Source organism: Dama dama, chromosome X, assembly GCF_033118175.1.
Source record: "Dama dama isolate Ldn47 chromosome X, ASM3311817v1, whole genome shotgun sequence".
NCBI lineage: Eukaryota > Metazoa > Chordata > Mammalia > Artiodactyla > Cervidae > Dama > Dama dama.
This window is the reverse complement of record NC_083714.1, coordinates 118,541,508-118,560,141: the sequence shown is the minus strand read 5'-3', so window position 1 is coordinate 118,560,141 and position 18,634 is coordinate 118,541,508. Positions and strand designations below refer to the sequence as shown.

Sequence of the window (18,634 nt, the reverse complement as noted above, 5' to 3'; positions counted from 1 at the left end):
TGTTATTAGACTTCTAATAAGGAGTCTTATTCAAAGGAAATTTCTTGGATCTATACCACAAGATTGGTAAATAGGTGCTCCCTTATGAGAAGATCCCATTTTACTTGGAAGAACAAGGGCTGAGAATGTGAGTGTGACATTGAAAATACATACACATGTGTACACACACACATACACACAAAACGATAAAGTTGGAACCCTAGACCAGGATACTTCTTTGTCCCACAAAGGGTCCAAATCACCAAAGGCGTCACCTCAGTAAAGGATGAAGAACCATCAGACCTCAGAAAACCCAAATCCAACTGTGACTCAATTCGACAACACCATAGTATTAGAACCAGACTCTAGCTCTTTGTGTGGGTCGATTCTGGGAGAAGAATTGACCGTGTAAATTCTCCTTTTCTTGATTCATGCAAGCTAAAGCCCTAAAAAGGGAAAAATTGGACACAATGCCAGTAAAAAAGATGAGAGGTTTTAAGCAATCATTTTGAAAAATAAGAGATATAACCTTGTTTATGTCCCAATGCACTGAAAAAGGTCATAAAGTTTAAACCTCATTTTAGGAGATATTGTTAAATTGAGTGTTAAATGATTTAGCTATCTTTTCAAGACAAGAAATGCATTTATTTAATATTTGGTTTTTTGCAGACTTCTTGGTGGTCCAGTGGTTAGGAATCCACCTGCCAATGTGGGAGACACAGATTTGGTTGGGGAAGATCCCACTTGCCATGGAGCAACTGAGCCCATGCTCTAGACCCCACAATGCAACTACTGAGCTCATGCACTGCAACTACTGAAGGCTGCCCACCCTAGTGCCCATGCTCTGCCACAAGGAAAGCCAACACAATGAGAAACCTGCACGCCACAGTGAAGAGTAACCTCAGCTCACTCTAATTTCGCTTAAGAGGTACATATCCTAGAAAAATTCTTTATAGTTGTAATATTAACTTTATTGTTCTGATATTGCAGTTGGACCAACATTTACGCTCAGTTCCATCCAGGTTACTTGTTTTTTGCATCACAAAAATAATGAGGATATGCAGTTTAAAAGCTAAGCTAAGGAACATTCCATTGTACATATGTACCACATCTTCTTTATCCATTCCTCTGTTGATGGACACTTGGGTTGCTTCTATGTGTTGACTATTGTAAACAGTGCTTCAATGAATATTGGGGTCTATGAATCCTTTCAGACAATGTTTTTCTCCAGATATGTGCCCAGGAGTGAGATTGCAGAATCATATGGTAGCTCTATTTTAATTTTTTTAAAAGAAGCCCTTATACTGTTCTCCTTAGTGGCTGTACCAATTTACATTCCCACAAACAGTGTAGAAGGGTTCCCTTTAAAAAGAAAGAAAGAATGCCATTTTCAGCAACATGGATGGACCTAGAGATTGTCATACTGAGTGAAGTAAGTTAGAGAGCGACAAATATATTATGATACCGCTTATATACTTATATGCAGAATCTAAAAAGCAACGATACACATGAACTTAGTTATAAAACATTAACAGACTCACGGACTTTGAGAACATGAACTTATGGTTACCAGAGGAGGAAGGTTAGGGGGAAGGGATAGTTAGGGAGTGTGGGATTGACATGTACACACTGCTATATGTAAAATGGTTAACCAACTAAGGCCACTCACTGTTTAGGAGGGAGCTTTCACAGGCTCTCCCATGGCCTAAAGTTCATGGGTTATTTCTCAGCTAAAAACATATTTTTCAGTTTCCATTGAGTTTGTGTACATTATTCTAACTTTGTGGAGACACTACTGAGCATGGGTGAGGTGAGGATAGATATTGGAGCTCAGTTTAACTACGTCCCTAGGAGTGGTTTTGTCCAAATGACCATAAATGTTGTAAACTATTTCCTCTATTCTAGAGAAGCAGGTCTACATCTTACAGTCTACCTCTGAGCAAAGTACCAACTGTAAAACTATTTTTCTTCATAGTCACATTTTTTATTATGAAATATAGCATATTTGCAAAAGGGAGGTATATCAATTTAACCAGTAGCAAATTACCTGACACCATATTTAGAGTAAATAAATAAACCAGTCAGTCCTAAAGGAAATCAGCCCTGAATACTCATTGGAAGGACTGATGCTGAAGCTCCAGTACTTTGGCCACCTGATGTGAAGAACTGACTCACTGGAAAAGACCCTGATGCTGGGAAAGATTGAAGGAAAGAGGAGAAGAAGGTGACTTCTTCTTGGTTAGGTAGCATCACCAAATCAATGGACATCAATCTGAGCAAACTCCAGGAGATAGTGAAGGACAGGGAACCCTGGCCTGCTGCCTTCCATGAAGTCGCAAAGAGCTGGACATGACTTAGAGAATGAACAACAACAACAAATATTTAGAATTGAATAGTAGCAACTCAGAGCCCCATGTATGCTCCTCACTGATCTCCCCTTCCTTTCTTCAGCCTAAATACCATGGTCCGAAAATTTATATTATCCTCTTTCTTTTACTTTATATTTTTACCACATAAATAATCTAGTATTTAGCTTTATCACATTTAGTGCTATATGAATGAAATTCTATAACATGTCTTTTTCTGTGACTTTTTTTTGAACTGCGTGAATGCCAATACTTGCAGCTGCTATTCTTTCATTTTTTCCTCTGGCATAATATTCCATTGCATATTTATACAATGAATGAATATTTGTTCTTCCTGTGGAATACCATTTGGACTGATTCATATTTTGCCTTTAAGAATAGTGCTACTCAGAACATTCTGTAAGCACTGCTTAAGTCCTATGTGCAACTGTAATGTGCTAAGGAGTGGAATTGTGGGTTGAGTATGCACTTGTTTACTTTTATTGGATTTATACTTCTACCAGCAGTGCATTAATATCTGCATTAAAACCCAGACATGATCACTGGTTGACCTGCAAGCTGGACCCGGTTCAATGAAAGACTCCTCACCAACCCCTGGTGTCCTTGGACTTACACCCACTGTTCCCATGCTAGGAGCTGTCTCAAGGACACAGCCTTGAGAGAGTAATGTGTTGTTGAGATCATTTGGATGGTATATGTGACTAAACCCTGTTAAAGCTTCTGTATAGACTTTTAAGATTCTGGTGGTTGAATGCAGAGATCTGCTCATCTTGCAGCCACCTACCAGTATGGATTGGTCAGCTCCTTCAGTCTCTCCTTGCCCTTTGTGAACAAGGTCCCGTTTGCAAACTAAAAATGAAATATATTTTCTGCTGCTCCATCTCTTCATGAACACTTAAAATTTCTGAGGCAACCTTGGAAAAACACATAAAAACTGTTCAGCTGTGGGAAGAAGGAAGAAAGCACTGATTGATACTTCTTTTTTTTTTTTTTTGCACTATTGGCCAAGATGAACTCTAAACTTTAGTGTTAGTTACTCTGTATTTTTACGTTTCACATGCATAAGTGCAGGTGGGCTCATGCAGGTAACCCTGGCCATTCCCTTCCAGAAAGGGACAGGTAGAGGATGTAGCCCCAGGAGAGGTAACTCCTGAAAGTAACTGTGGACAAACTCATTAGAAGCAGCATGGAAGTGGTTGCTGCAGCAGGAGATAAAATAAGAGTTAACACACAAGAAATTTATAATTTTTGTAAGTTGTTGTTCTTGTAGATGTCATTTATCAAGTTGATAGTTCCTTTTCTAGTTTTGTCAGCTTTATTGAAGTAAAATATGCACAAAGTAAAATTCACCAATTTTAAATGTGCAATTTAATGATTTTTAAAATTTGTTTTTATTGAAGTAACATTGGTTTATAACATTACATATTTCATGTGTACCACATTATATTTCTACTTCTATATAAACTATGGTGTACTCACCACCAAAAATTTAGTTTCCCTTCTTCACCAAAGTTGACCCACTTTACCCATTTTACACTCTCCCTCTTCCCCTCTGGTAATTACTCCTGTGTTCTCTGTAGCTATATATTTGCTTTGTTCATTTTTTGTTGTTGTTGTTGTTGTTGTTGTTGTTTTATATTTCACATATGAGTAAAATCACACTATTTGTCTTTCTCCATCTGACATTTCATATAGCATGATACCCTCATGGTCCATTCATATTGTTGCAAATGGCAATATTTCATCTTTTTTTATTGCTGAGAAGTATTCCATTGTGTATACACAGCATATCTTCTTTATGCATTCATCTGTTGATGGACACTTAAGTTGTTTCCATATCTTGACTCTTGTAAACAATGCTGCAATGAACATAGGCATGCACCTATCTCCAACTATCCCACTTGTGAGTATTTATCCAAAGAACATGAAAACACTGATCTGATTTTTGACTAATGCATATATTTGTGTAACCTCTACCATTATCGTGATATAAAACACTTCCATCACTCCAATATGTTCCTTTGTGTTCCTTTTGCAGTCAATCCCTCCTCACCCCAACCCCACCCCTACCCCTACCCCTGTCACCTAGGCCTTAGCAATTGCTGATCTGCCTTCCATAGTTAATAAGTCATGTCTGACTCTTGGGATCCCATGGACTGTAGCCCACCAGGCTCCTCTGTCCATGAAATTCTCCAGGCAAGAATGCTGGATTGGGTTGCTGTTTCCTTCTCCAAGGGATCTTCCTGACCCAGGGATTGAACCTGTGTCTTTTGCACTGCAGGCAGATTCTTTACCAACTGAGCTACCAGGGAAGAGGTTAAAGATTTCCTTTTATTTCTAGTTCTCTAAAAATTCTTATTAGGAAAGGATGTTGAATTCTATCAAATGTGTTTTATTGATCTATTTATATGATCATTTTTCTCTCCTATAGTCTCTTAATATAGTAAATTTTATTAGCATTTTTAGTAATGTTAAAATAACTCTTGGGTTAATACCAATTTGGTAATGATGACTATTTTTTAAGAAGACTATATTTAGATTGTTGTTAGTTTGTTGGTGAGTAGTGCATCCATGTTCATTCAAAAATTGTTCCTATAACTTTTCATAGAGTTCTCTTTGGAAGGAAGTTATGCACAGTCCACAATTAAGGAGTGGAGACTTACGCTCTCCCTCCTTAAAGGAGGAAGACTTACATAAATTATTTGGAATTCTTATGTACAAGAGATTTTTTTCTTCTCCCTTAACTTTTTTTTTTGGCCACGCCCTGCAGCTTGCAGGATCTTAGTTCCCCAACAAGGGATTGAACCTGGGCCCACAGCATTGTAAGTGCCAAGTCCTAACTACTGGACCATCAAGGAATTCACTAATTATTTATTTATTTATTAATATGACTGTGGACTCGTGTATACTTATTTTATATTTTGAGTTATAATTCAATACTATGTTATATATTTTGCTACTCAAATTCTGGCTTCTGTGTTCCTTTGGTATACCCAAACCATTGAACTATTTTGTTTTGTTTCATTCTTTTTTCAAACACTTTCTTTCTGGCATTAAATGGTTTATTGTGTACACTTTCAACCCCAGTCCTAGAATCAGCTATTTCTCCAAAGAGCCCAGTTTCATAACTTTTTAATACACTATTTAAAAGTTGCTATTAACGTTATTATGTCATCACCAAATGATCTGGATTCCTTCTTTTCCTCTACTGGAAAATTTGATTATTGGAATTCTTTGTTATTTCACATTTTCTGCAACTTCCCTGCAAAGCCATCTGGTTCTAGTGTGTTTTCTGATAGGATAACTTAAACTATTGATTTTGTATTTCATGGGTTTCTGTTTGTCTAATTGAACCAGTTTAGATAGGTTACATTTTTCTAAAATTTTTTTTCCCATTTCACCTAATATTTTAAATTTGTTAACAGAATTATTCAGAACATGGTTTTATCTTTTTAATCACTGTCATATCTCTAATTGTGTCATCTCTTTCACTGCTAATATTGCTTCCTCTATTTTGTTTTATTTATTAATATGATCAGAGATCTGTACAAGTAATTAGTCTTTTCAAATAATTGTTTTGTGGGGATTTGTTGGCCTCTCTTTTCCTATTTTATTTGTTTATAATTTTTATTATGTATTCCTCACTGTTTTGGGGAGGTTTATTATGTTATTCTTTTTGTATTCTTAGGTTGGATGCCTGGTTAATTATTTTTAAATGATTCATCTTTTTGAATAAACATACTGAAGGCTATAAAGTTCCTCTAAGTACCACTTCAGCTATATTCTACAAATTAGGTATGTGTGATTTTGTCATATAGGTTGAAATATTTTATAATTTTATTATAATTTTTTTCTGACTTAAAGATTATATTAAAAAGTACTTTTAAATCTCCAGATTCCTTCATTCTTTACTCATTCAACCATTATTTGTCACAAAACACCAGAAACTGCTCTAGTCATTAACCATATGACAATAAATAAAGCAGAGTAAAAGTTACATGCTCTAGGAGTTTACATTCTAGTGAAGTGAGATTATAAAATAAATAATGCTTTAGATGGCATAAAATGATTTAGAGAAAAATAAAGTAGGGAAAAAGGATAAAGAATGAGTTATGGATAGGGTGTTGAAGGCCTCAGTGAAAAAAGTAACATTTGTAAGGTGACTTTAGGGAGATGGAGAAAGTGTTAAAATATCTGCAGGAAGGAACCTGACAGAAGAAACAACCAGTGTACAGTTCAGAGATAATTCAATCTCTGTATTCAGGCTTACTGTATTAATGAAACAGCCTGTGTACCTGGAATACAGTGTGAGGAAGAGGGGAGGAGATGAGATTGGAGAAATAAAGCCAGCTTGGAAGGGTAGGTATGTAGGCCTTGTGATCTACTGTAATGACCATGGATTTCAGCTTTCACTTATAGCATGATGTGAATTCATTGGAGAAATTTGAACAAAAGTATGACTCATCCAGGTTAGGTTCTCCCAGGATCTTTGGGGTAGAGTTGAGAATAGACTTAATAGAAACCAAAGGGAAGCAAGAAGACCAAAAAAAATGGATTGCCATTCATTTTATAGATTAGAATATGGTCAATTTTCATAATGTTCCTCAAGTTCTTGTAGAAAACATGCATTTTTCAGTCACTGTATATACAATGCTGCATATACATTCTTTAGATCAAACTTGTTTGTCATGATGTTCAACTCTTCTGTATTCTCACTAAATTTTTATCTGCTTAACCCATTAGTTACTACAGATGTGTTAGTATTCCAATGTGATAGAATTTCTGTAGTTTTCCATTTAATTCTGTCAATTTGTACTTTATATAGTTTAAGGCTTAAATATATAGTTAAATATATAAACTTACAGTTTATATAGTATTAAGCACATGAGTTAAGAATCATTATCTTCTGGCAAATTGAAACTTTTGATCAGTATGTAGGGCTCTCTTTATCTTCAATAATGCATTGGTCTTGAAATCTACTTGGTTTGCTTTCAAATTTATTGAGACAACCTTTGTTTTGATTAGTGTTTGCCTGGTGTGTCTTTTCTATCATTTGACATTCAATCTTTCTGAATTTTGATAATTTAGGTAGGCTTCATGCAAACAATGTAAGGCTAGATTTTACTTTATTTTGTATACAGTCTGGAAACTCAAATTTGCCTTTCAAATATAGAGTTTACTCTATTTATATTGTTATCAGTTCAGTTCAGTCGCTCAGTTGTGTCCGACCCTTTGGTCGTACCCCATGGACTGCAGCATGCCAGGCTTCCCTGCCCATCACCACCTCCAGAGTTTGCTCAAAGTCATGTCCTTCGGGTCAGTGATGCCATCCAACCATCTCATCCTCTGTTGTCCCCTGCTCCTCCTGCCTTCAATCTTTCCCAGCACCAGGGTCTTTTCTAACGACTCAGTATTTCAAATCAGATGGCCAAAGGATTGGAGATTCAGTTTCAACATCAGTCCTTCCAATGAATATTCAGGACTGATTTCCTTTAGGATGGACTGGTTGGATCTCTTTGCACTCCAAGGGACTCTCAAGAGTCTTCTCCAACACCAAAGTTCAAAAACATCAGTTCTTTGGCGCTCAGCTTTCTTTATAAGTCCAACTCTTACATTCATACATGACTACTGGAAAAACCATACCTTTGATTACGTGGCCTTTCTTTGGCAAAGTAATGTCTCTGCTTTTTAATATGCTGTCTAGGTTGGTCATAGCTTTTCTTCCAAGGACCAAGCGTCTTTTAATTTCATGGCTGCAGTCACTATCTTCAGTGATTTTGGAGCCCAAGAAAATAAATTCTGTCACTGTTTCCATTGTTTACCCATCTATTTGCCATGAAGTGATGGACTGGATGCAGTGATCTTTGTTTCTTGTATGTTGAGTTTTAAGCCAACTTTTTCACTCTCCTCTTTCACATTCATCAAGAGGCTCTTCAGTTCCTCTTCACTTTCTGCCATAAGGGTGGTGTCATTTGCACATCTGAGGTTATTGATATTTCTCCCGGCAATCTTGATTCCAGCCTGTGCTTCATCCAGCCTGGCATTTCTCATGATGTACTCTGCATATAAGTTAAATAAGCAGGGTGACAATACACAGCCTTGACGTACTCCTTTCCCAATTTGGAGTCAGTTATACATTGTTATAAGATTAATTATATATTCAAATTAATTTCTGGTATCTTCAGATATTCATTTTGTACTGTTTATCCATTTCACTGCCATTGTTAATTTTTCTTGTTTTTATTATAATTTTCCATTAAGTTATTTTGATATAACAAATATCTAATATCTAAAATATCAATCCACCTGCAATGCAGGAGACCCCGGTTCGATTCCTGGATCAGGAACATCCCCTGGAGAAGGGATAGGCTCCCACTCCAGTATTCTTGGGCTTCCTCTGTGGCTCAGCTGGTAAAGAATCTGCTTGCAATGCAGGAGACCTGGGTTTGATCCCTGAGTTGGGAAGATCCCCTGGAGAATGGAAAGGCTGCCCACTCTATTATTGGCCTGGAGAATTCTGTGGACTGTATAATCCATGGGGTTGCAAAGAGTCGTACAGGACTGAGCAAATTTCACTCACTATTTTAGTAATAAAACCCTATTTCTTTTGGTATTTATTTTAGCTACTTATACATGCATACTTTAGTCTCTTTCACATTTTCCAACTCTTTGTCTCTCTGAGCTGCTTTCAGGAGAGTTCTTATGGATCCATCTTGCATTTCTTCTTTTCTCTTAAGCTGTTTAATTTGTTGTTTAACTCACCATCAAAATTTTGATTTTAATTATTTTAGTTTTCATTTCTACAAATTTCTTGATTCTATTTTAGGCCTGCATTCTAACTTTTTTATTTTTTTATTTCTTATTTAAATTTTTAAACCTCTATTTCATGTTTTGAAATGTATGAAAGTGTTAGTCACTCAGTAGTGTCCAATTCTTTGCTATCCCATGGACTGTAGCCTCCCAGGCTCCTCTGTCCATGGAATTCTCCAGGCAAGAATACTGGAGTGGGTTGCCATTCCCTTCTCTAGGGGATCTTCCTGACCCAGGGATCTAACTCAGGTCTCTTGCATTGGAGGCAGATTCTTTACCATCTGAGCCACAGGGAAGCCCAATTTTGAAATATATAACCATAGTTATTTTACATTCTGGTTGTAAGAATTCCAATATTGGAATTCTTCACACATTGGGTTCTGCCTCTTAATTATGGTAACTAGTTTCTATGGCTTTTGTTTTTTTTTTTTCTGTGATCTCATGTCCCTTAGATTGTTATTTTTGGTAATTATTTGAAGACTGGGTTATAGTTGTTTCTCCCAAGAAGGATTTTTTTAATTCTGCCAGTCATCTAGAGGTCCAGAGCTTATCTTAAAGGCTTCTCTTGAAGTTTCTGGTTATGTGAATTTGGGCTACAGACATATGTGAGGACTGCTTTTGTTAAATATTCTCGGGGCAGATTGTATTCCCCCTCCATACAAGGTGAATGTCAAGACAGGCAACTTTACTTGTTGTCCCTTTGGTGTGCCAGGCTTGTTTCTCATTACCATTATGTGGAACATCTGTCCTTCCTGGATCCTAGCTTTAACCTGAGAGTTGTGTTAGACTCCCGCCTTGGGCAAGCCTTAGGCTCTGCTTCTGTCCCTGTGACGTTCATAGCAGCAGAGAATGCTCTGTTCAAGGTCACCAAGGTTTACAGATGCCCTGAGGATAAAGCTTACGTTTATTTCTCTTACATCTTGGGATTTCTATTTTCATTTTATTTTTTTGTCTTTTGTCTATTCTTTATTTCTTGCTAGATCAGTGGTAACATTTAAAAAAGATGTTTATATCCTATGTTATTTTTTCTTATTTTCCTTAGAAGGAATGTTCAAGGTCTCGAGTCTGCCATACTGCCTCAAATAAAAGTCACTTCACACATGCTCTCCTTCCCTATATGTATATTGTTTTCCTCTTTTATGTATTTCATATGTAAATATGAAATATATAGTTTCATTTTGATCCCCTGCCAAAAGATCCTATCCTACAAAGAAAGATGTAACTGTAGTAATAAGTTTAACCTGATAGTTCTTAGTAAAAATTAGAGATAAACAATATTTTAGTATGTCACAGGAAAATATCCAATTATGCTTTCACCTGTGTCTACTAGAAATCAGCAAAATATTAACATAGTTATTAGTATAAAATGTGGACAACCATTTTTCAAATTGGTAGTCTGAAAACTAGAGGTTAAAACCATTCAGTTTATTCTGTTTTAATGTTACATTTCTTCTCACTTTCTCTGAATATACCAGGAAATTGACAAGTAATGTGACAGAGACATGGAGAATACACTATCCTGAACTTTCTGATTTCTCCCTAGCCATTCATTTCCATTTCAACAACTATGGAATACTTAAAGGCTTATGGAACTTTTTATACTTAAAAGTTTATGGAATTTGATTATCAAAAATTGGAAACTTTAAAAATACTGACGATAAGTTCCTTGACAAAGAGAAGCTTATTTTCTATTAAGAGGTTGGAATAAAAGAAAAGCAAAGTATTATCTCTATATTCAAGGATCTCACTGGGTGGTACTTCAGCCTAACCAACATAAACATAAATTATATTGGTATAATGAATAGACTTTTATAAAAGGCATTAAGATATCACATGGGAAACATCTCTGATCTAATATCAGAGGACTGAAGTGTTGAACCATGATGTACTTTGTAGAACAGTGGGAAATTGAGTAGGGGAGAAATGGTGAGAGCTCACCAATTATCCCATCTATAATTTATAATCTGCTTTGTAATTAAGTTAGGCTATATGACAGGTTCTGGTAGATGGACAATGTGTGAAAGTAGTGTAAGTCTCTACTTAGCTAAGGCAGTCAAGAGTCGGGGTGCCTCTTTCATCCTGCTTTCCCTGCTGACCTAGCCTGTATGGTCCAGATGGTGTGGCAACAATATGGAGAAGAGCTGACCAGGCTTCATTAGACTTCACAAAAGTGAAAAAAAAATGTGTTTAGTTATAAGATATCTGGCTCTAGCTGCAGGTAATGTTAATTACCAAGGTCATAGTTTGGGATCCACCAAATCAGATCCCAACAGTGGGATTTGAGAATGAGTGGTTTATTTGGCAGGTGACACCAGGACACAGCAGTGAGGAAGTAAGATGGTGAGGTGGTGGTGGTGGTTTAGTCACTCAGTCATGTCCAACTCTTGCAACCCCAAGACTGAAGCCCACCAGGATTCTCTGTCCATGGGATTCTCCAGGCAAGAATGCCAGAGCAGGTTGCCATTTCCTTCTCCAGGGGATCTTCCCGACCCAGGGATCGAACCTGGGTCTTCTGCGTTGCAGGCAGATTCTTTACTGACTGAGCTACAAGGGAAGCCCCAAGATGGTGAGGACATGATCTTAATAAAAAGTTTGCTCTCAAGTAGTTGCTATGGGTGGAGAAGGCAATGGCACCCCACTCCAGTACTCTTGCCTGGAAAATCCCATGGATGGAGGAGCCTGGGGGGCTGCAGTCCATGGGGTCGTGAAGAGTTGGACACGACTGAGCGACTTCACGTTCACTTTTCACTTTCATGCATTGGAGAAGGAAACAGCAACCCACTCCAGTGTTCTTGCCTGGAGAATCCCAGGGACGGGGGAGCCTGCCTGGTGGGCTGCCGTCTGTGGGGTCGCACAGAGTCGGACACGACTGAAGTGACTTAGCAGCAGCAGCAGCAGTTGCTATGGGTAACCTGAGTTTCATCCTGCTGGAGAATTCTGAAGGGCAGTATGGACTATGCATTTCAGAGTTATTCCTAAGTGATTACTAGGAGATGATGGGAGTGTGAGTTTTTATGCACCAGCTTCTATTAGTCATTGAATAAAGTTTTCTCCTGGGAGGTGTTGATTTCCCAACACTTTCTGCCTGACATACAGGTGAGAAAATGGGCTTTGATGGTCAGAGAAAGCTCTCAGTCAAGGAAATGCAGGTGGGCACAGCATGGTTTCACTTGTATGAAGGCACAGTATAACATGACATATCCTAGGAAGTGTAATGTGAGAGGCTGTAGGCATCATATAAAGCTGAAGAGATAACATGGCATCCAATCATGGAGGCTCTTCTTTGCCATATGAGGACTTTTTGTCTTTAAGTCTTGTCAGTGGTAGAAAACTGTGGATGGATTATAAGTGTAGAAGTGATGTGGTCAGATTTGTACTATAGACTGGTCACTCTAGATGGTATTTGGAGAATGGAATTGAAGTGGACCAATTCACTGATTGTTATAGCTCTCTAGTGATGAGACCACAGGAGTTGAAACTATGACAATGGTAAGAGATAATACTGATAAAAGTTAACATTATTTAGCTGTCAGCCTGGTGGTGCAGTGGTAAAGAATCTGCCTGCCAAGCAGGAGATGTAAGTTCGATTCCTGCGTCGGGAAGATCTCCTGGAGGAAGAAATAGCAGCCAACCCTGGTATTCTTGCCTGACAGGTCCATAGGGTGGCAAAAGAGTCGGACACACTTTAGCAACTAAACAACAACAACCAATGTGCCAAATATATAATTTTTAGTGTAATAAGTCATTTAATACAAAAATATGAATGGAAATTATTATTATGTGCATTTTTAGGAAAGTACAATGGAGAAAGCTTAAGTACTTTGTTGAAGATCAGAGGTAAGAGTTAGAAGAGCTTGGGCATAAACCCAGGATTATGTTGTTCCAGAGTTTACATTCTTAATAAGCTCCACACTGGCTGTTGATAAAAACAAAAAAGAATAGATTTGTTTACATTATTTGATAAAATAAGCAAATCATGGTGATTTTTTTCTAAGGAGAAGGAAAATGTGAAGGATGACTGTAACATTTCTACCATAGGTCAAAGGTTAGATGCACATTTATAAGCAGTATTTTTAAAAGAGAAAACTCTTCATTGCATATAATGTTGCTAAGAGACATTTAACAACAGAAACAAAACGCTCTGGAGTTTATTTTATCCCTATGGTTGTAATAAAAGAAATGAATCCCTGAACTACACTAATTTCTTCCAAGAAACTGGCACACTAATTTGGAGCCAAAGAGCTAAAATATGAAATAGTTCAGTAACAGAATAGCATTTTGTTTACTGGCAGTTTGGGAGGTAGAGTCTTCTGACCTAGGAAAATGGTCCTGTATGCAGGAGGGGTTTATTTTTTGTCATGATGTGAAAAGCAAACCTAACACGAATAAGATTAGTAACCTTATTTGTAATGATCATTCCCCACGCTTTAAAATTTTCAGTGTATTTCATAAAGACAAAGATGTGCCACACTTCAATATTCTTTCTCTAAGATGGCTGAAATTATATGGAATTTGATCTTAAATATTTCTTTTGGTGGTACTGACAGCCAAATAATCACTGTGAGTATTGTTGTGGTTCTGCTGTGTAGACTGAAGGTCATAACCATTGAGTCTTCGTTTGAAAGTGCACTTCCTCAGATCAGTGCTCTAAAATATATATTTCACAGGCTAGGTGAGTGCTGTAGGTGAAACTTGTTAAATGTTAGTAGGAACTACAGTTAACCCTTGAACTACACAAATTTGAACAGTCAGGGTCCACTTATACATGGAATTTTTTCACTAAGTGCACACTAAAGCACTACATAATCCATGGTTGGTTGAATCCAAGGATACAGAACCATGAATATAGAGGGCCAAGTGTAAAGGTTTACATGGACTTTGGACTGCAAGGCTCAGAACCCCTAACTCCCATGTTGTTTGAGTCAACTGTATATTCTCTTTTAAGAGGACAAATAAAATTGACAATATTCTTGTTGAACTAATCTAGCTATAATTATTTTAATTGTGATAAAAAAACACATAACATAAATTTACCATCCTAGCCATTTTTAAGACACAGTTCACTAGCATGAAGTATATTCACTTTATTGTGAAACAGATCTCCAGAACTTTTTCATCTTGCAAATCTCAAACTCTATGCCCATTAAACAGCAGCTCCCCTTTCCTGCTTTCCCCCAGCCCCTGGCAACCACTGTTATTTTCTGTTTCTATGAATTTGACTACTTAGATTTTTCATTTAAGTTAAATATACAGTACTTAAGTTTTTGTGACTGGATTAATTCACTTAACATTGTATCTGCAAAGTTCATCCATGTTGTAGCATGTGACAGAATTTCCTTCTTTCTAAGACTCAATAATATTCCAGTGTATGTATATGCTACATTTTATTTATCTATGTATTTTTCAACAAACATCAGGTTTCTTCCATATCTGGGCTCCTGTAAATCATGTTGCAATGAATATTTGGGTGCAAATATCTTTTTAATACCCTGCTATCAAGTCTTTTGGCTATATACCCAGAAGTGAGATTTCTGGATCATATGGTAGTTATATTTTAATATTTTGAGAAACCCCCATTCTGTTTTTTATGGTAATTCCACCATTTTGCAATCCCACAACAATCCACAAGGGTTCCATTTTCTCTACATCCTCTCCAACACATGTTATTTCTACCTTTTTGATAGTAAAGAAGTGTGGAGTGATCTCTTTGTGGTTTTAATTTCTATTTCCTGAATGATTAGTGATGTTTATCATCTTTTCATACTTGGTCATTTATATAGGCACCTTTGCATCCGAAGATGGACAAGCTCTATTCTATACAGTCAGACAAAACAAGACCTGGAGCTGATTATGAGCTCCTTGTTGCAAAATTCAGGGCTAAACTGAAGAAAGAAGGGAAAACTGCTAGGCGATTCAGGCATGACCTAAATCAAATCCCATATGATTATACAGTGAAGGTGACAAATAGATTCAAAGGATTAGATCTGATAGACAGAGTGCCTGAAGAACTGCAGACAGAGGTTTGTAACATAGAGGAGGCAGTAAATCATTCCAGAGAAAAAGAAATGCAAGCAGGCAAAGTGGTTGTCTGAGGAGGCTTTACAAGTAGCTGAGGAAAGAAGAGAAGTGAAAGGCAAGGGAGAAATGGAAAGATGTACCTAACTGAATGCAGAGTTTCAGAGAATAGCAAGGGGAGATAAAAAGGCCGTCTTAAATGAACAGTGCAAAGAAATAGAAGAAAACAATAGAATGAGAAGGACCAGAGATCTCTTCAAGAAAATTGGAGTTATCAAGGGACCATTTCATGCAAGAATGGGCATGATAAAGGACAGAAACAGTCAGGACCTAATAGAAGTAGAAGAGATTAAGAATACACAGAAAAACTATACAAAAAGGTCCTAATGAACAGGATAACCACAGTGATGTGGTCACTCACCTAGAGCGAGACATCCTGTAGTGTGAAGTCAAGTGGGCCTTAGGAAACATTACTACAAACAAAGCTAGTGGAGGTGATGAAATTCCTGCTGAGCTATTTCAAATCCTAGAAGATGACACTATTAAAGTGCTGCGCTCAATATATCAGCAAATTTGGAAAACTCAACAGTGACCACAGGACTGAAAAAGGTAACTTTTCATTCCAGTCCCACAGAAGGGCAGTGCCAAAAAATGTTAAAACTACTTTCCGGTTGTACTCATTTCAGTGTTATCAAGGTTATGCTCAAAATCCTTCAAACGAGGCTTCAGCAGTACGTGAACTGAGAACTTCTGGATGTACAAGCTGGGTTTAGAAAAGGCAGAGGAGCCAGAGATCAAATTGCCATCATTTGTTGAATCATAGAGAAAGCAAAGAAATTCCAGAAAAACATCTACTTCTTCATTGACTTCGCGAAAGCCTTTGACTGTATGGATCACAGCAAACTGTGGAAAATTCTGAAAGAGATGGGAATACCAGACCACCTTCCTGTCTCCTGAGAAGCCTGTATGCAGGTCAAGAAGCAACAGTTAGAACCAGAAATGGAACAACAGACTGATTCAAAATTGGGAAAGGAGTCCAACAAGGCTATATATTGTCATGCTGTTTATTTAACTTTTATGCAGAGTACATCATGTGATATGCCAGGCTGGATGAATTACAAGCTGGAATCAAAATTGCCAGGAGAAATATCAACAACCTCAAACATGAAGATGATACCATTCTAATGGAAGAGAGTGAGGAGGAACTAAAGAGTCTCTTGATGGAGGTGAAAGAGGAGAGTGAAAAAGCTGGCTTGAAACTCAACATTCAAGAAGCAAATATCATGGCATCCAGTCCCATCATTTCTTGGTAAATATTAATTGAAGGGGAAAAAGTGGAAGCAGAGACATATTTTATTTTCTTGGGCTCCAAAATCGCTGCTGACAGTGACTGCAGCCATGAAATTAAAAGACATTTGCTCCTTGGAAGGAAAGCTATGACAAACCTAGGTAGTGTATTCAAAAGCAGAATACACTCTTCTGACAAAATACACCACTCTGCTGACAAAAGTCTGTATAGTCAAAGGTATGGACTTTTCCAGTAGTCATGTACAGATATGAGAGCTGGACCATAAAGAAGGTTGAGCACTGAAGAATTGATGCTTTTGAATTATGGTGCTGGAGAAGACTCTTGAGAGTCCTTTGGACCACCAGGAGGTCAAACCAGTCAATTCTTAAAATAAGTCAATCCTGAATACTCATTTGAAGGACTGATGCTGAAGTTGAAGCTCCGATACTCTCGCCACCTCATGTGAAGAGCCAACTCATTGGAAAAGACCCTGATGCTGGGAAAGATTGAGGGCAGGAGAATGGAGTGGCAGAGGATGACATAGTTAGATAGCATCACTGATTCAATGGACATGAATCTGAGCAAACTCTGGGAGATAGTGAAGAACAAGGAAGCCTGGCCTGGTGCATTCCATGGGGTTGCACATGGTCAGACACAACTTAGCTACTGAACAACAACAACAAAATATCCTCTTTTGAGAAATATCTATTAATGTCCTGTTCCATTTTTAATTGGGTTATGTTTTGTTGTCGAGTTGTAGTTCTATGTATATTCTGGATATCAATCCTTTATCAGATATATGATTTGTAAATATTTTCTCCCATTAGATGTTTCTTATTTACTCTGTTGATTGTTTCCTTTGATGCAAAAAAGTTTTAGTTTAATATCTATTTTTGCTCGTTTATGCCTTTTGTGTCATATTCAAGAACTCATTGCCAAGTCTAATGTCATAAAGCTTCCCAATGTTTTCTTCTGGTTTTATAGTTATAAGTCTTATGTTTAGTTCTGTAATCTATTTTGATTCAACTTTTGTATATAGTGAAAAAAAAAGGTCCATTTTCCATTTTTGAATGTGGATATCCAGTTTACCCAACACCATTTGTTGAAGAGAATGTCTTTTCCCCATTGAGTGGTCTTAGCACCCTGGCTGAAGATCATTTGATAATATATGTGAAGGTTGATACTGGGATCTTTGTTCTAGCCTATTGGTTTATTTGTCTTTATGACAGTATCATGCTGCTGGTTTTATTACTATAGATTTGTTATATGTCTGGAAATTAGGAAGTATAATGCCTACAAATTTGTTCTTTCTTAAGGTTGTTTGGTTATTTAGGGTCCATTGAGATTCCATAAGAATTTTAGGATATTTTTCTATTCCTGTGAAATAAATACTGTTGAGATTTGTATAGAAATTGCATTGAATAGGAAAATCACTTCAGATTTTATGGACATCTTAACAATATTAAATCTTCCAGTCCATGAACACAGAGTGTCTTTCATTTATTTGTGTCTTCTTTAATTCCTTTCAGCAGTGTTTTATAATTTTCAATGTACAAATCTTTCATATCCCTGTTTAGGTTTATTCCTAAGTATTTCATTCCTTTTGATGGTATTGTAAATGAAATTGTTTTCTTTATTTCCTTTTCAAATTATTATTTATAGTATATAGAAATGAAACTCAGTTGTTTGTGTTGATTTTGTATCTTGCTACTTTGCTGAATTCATTTATTCTGTTTTTTTTTTTTTTGTGGAATCTCAAGGGCTTTATACATAAAAGACCATGTCATCAGCAAATAGTAGATATACTGAGTCTGAAATGTCTAATTGTCTGGGGTCCTGATACCATAGCATTGGCTGTAAAAATTTATCGATCAATTGATAGTTTTTTTTTTTTTCTATTGCTCTATCCAGGGAAATAAGTACTTTGAGATTTAATTTCAGTGACTCAGAAGAACTGACATCAGATTGTATCCAAATAGAAATGATGTGTCATTTCTATTTACTGATTCTAATTACTGACATTTCTATTTACTGATGTTTTTGCATCAATAAATAGAAGTGAAGTTCAAGTTCTGTATCCCCAAGGATTATTTTTTACAGCACTCTGTGTGGAAAAGCATCGCATAGTATGAAAGAAAGTGTCATCACTGCTTCAGAAAGATGTTTTTTAAGACTT

General features: G+C 36.9%; 1 long non-coding RNA gene and 1 other non-coding gene across 3 annotated transcripts in view; one reads left to right on the top strand and one right to left on the bottom strand.

Moving 5' to 3' along the window:
* The window catches only part of LOC133053050 (uncharacterized), a 39,535-nt gene that overhangs the window by 16,323 nt on the left and 4,578 nt on the right, over positions 1-18,634 (top strand). Inside the window, exons 3-5 of one of the 2 annotated variants that reach the window (XR_009692085.1) lie at positions 649-907; positions 6,034-6,140; positions 14,936-16,300. This is a non-coding gene — a long non-coding RNA (uncharacterized LOC133053050). Of the gene's footprint in view, positions 1-648; positions 908-6,033; positions 6,141-14,935; positions 16,301-18,634 lie in introns of those variants that run through there. The other variant, XR_009692086.1, reaches the window with a different exon arrangement.
* Positions 5,131-5,203, bottom strand: TRNAV-UAC (transfer RNA valine (anticodon UAC)). Its single transcript has one exon. It is a non-coding gene; the product is annotated as a tRNA-Val (tRNA).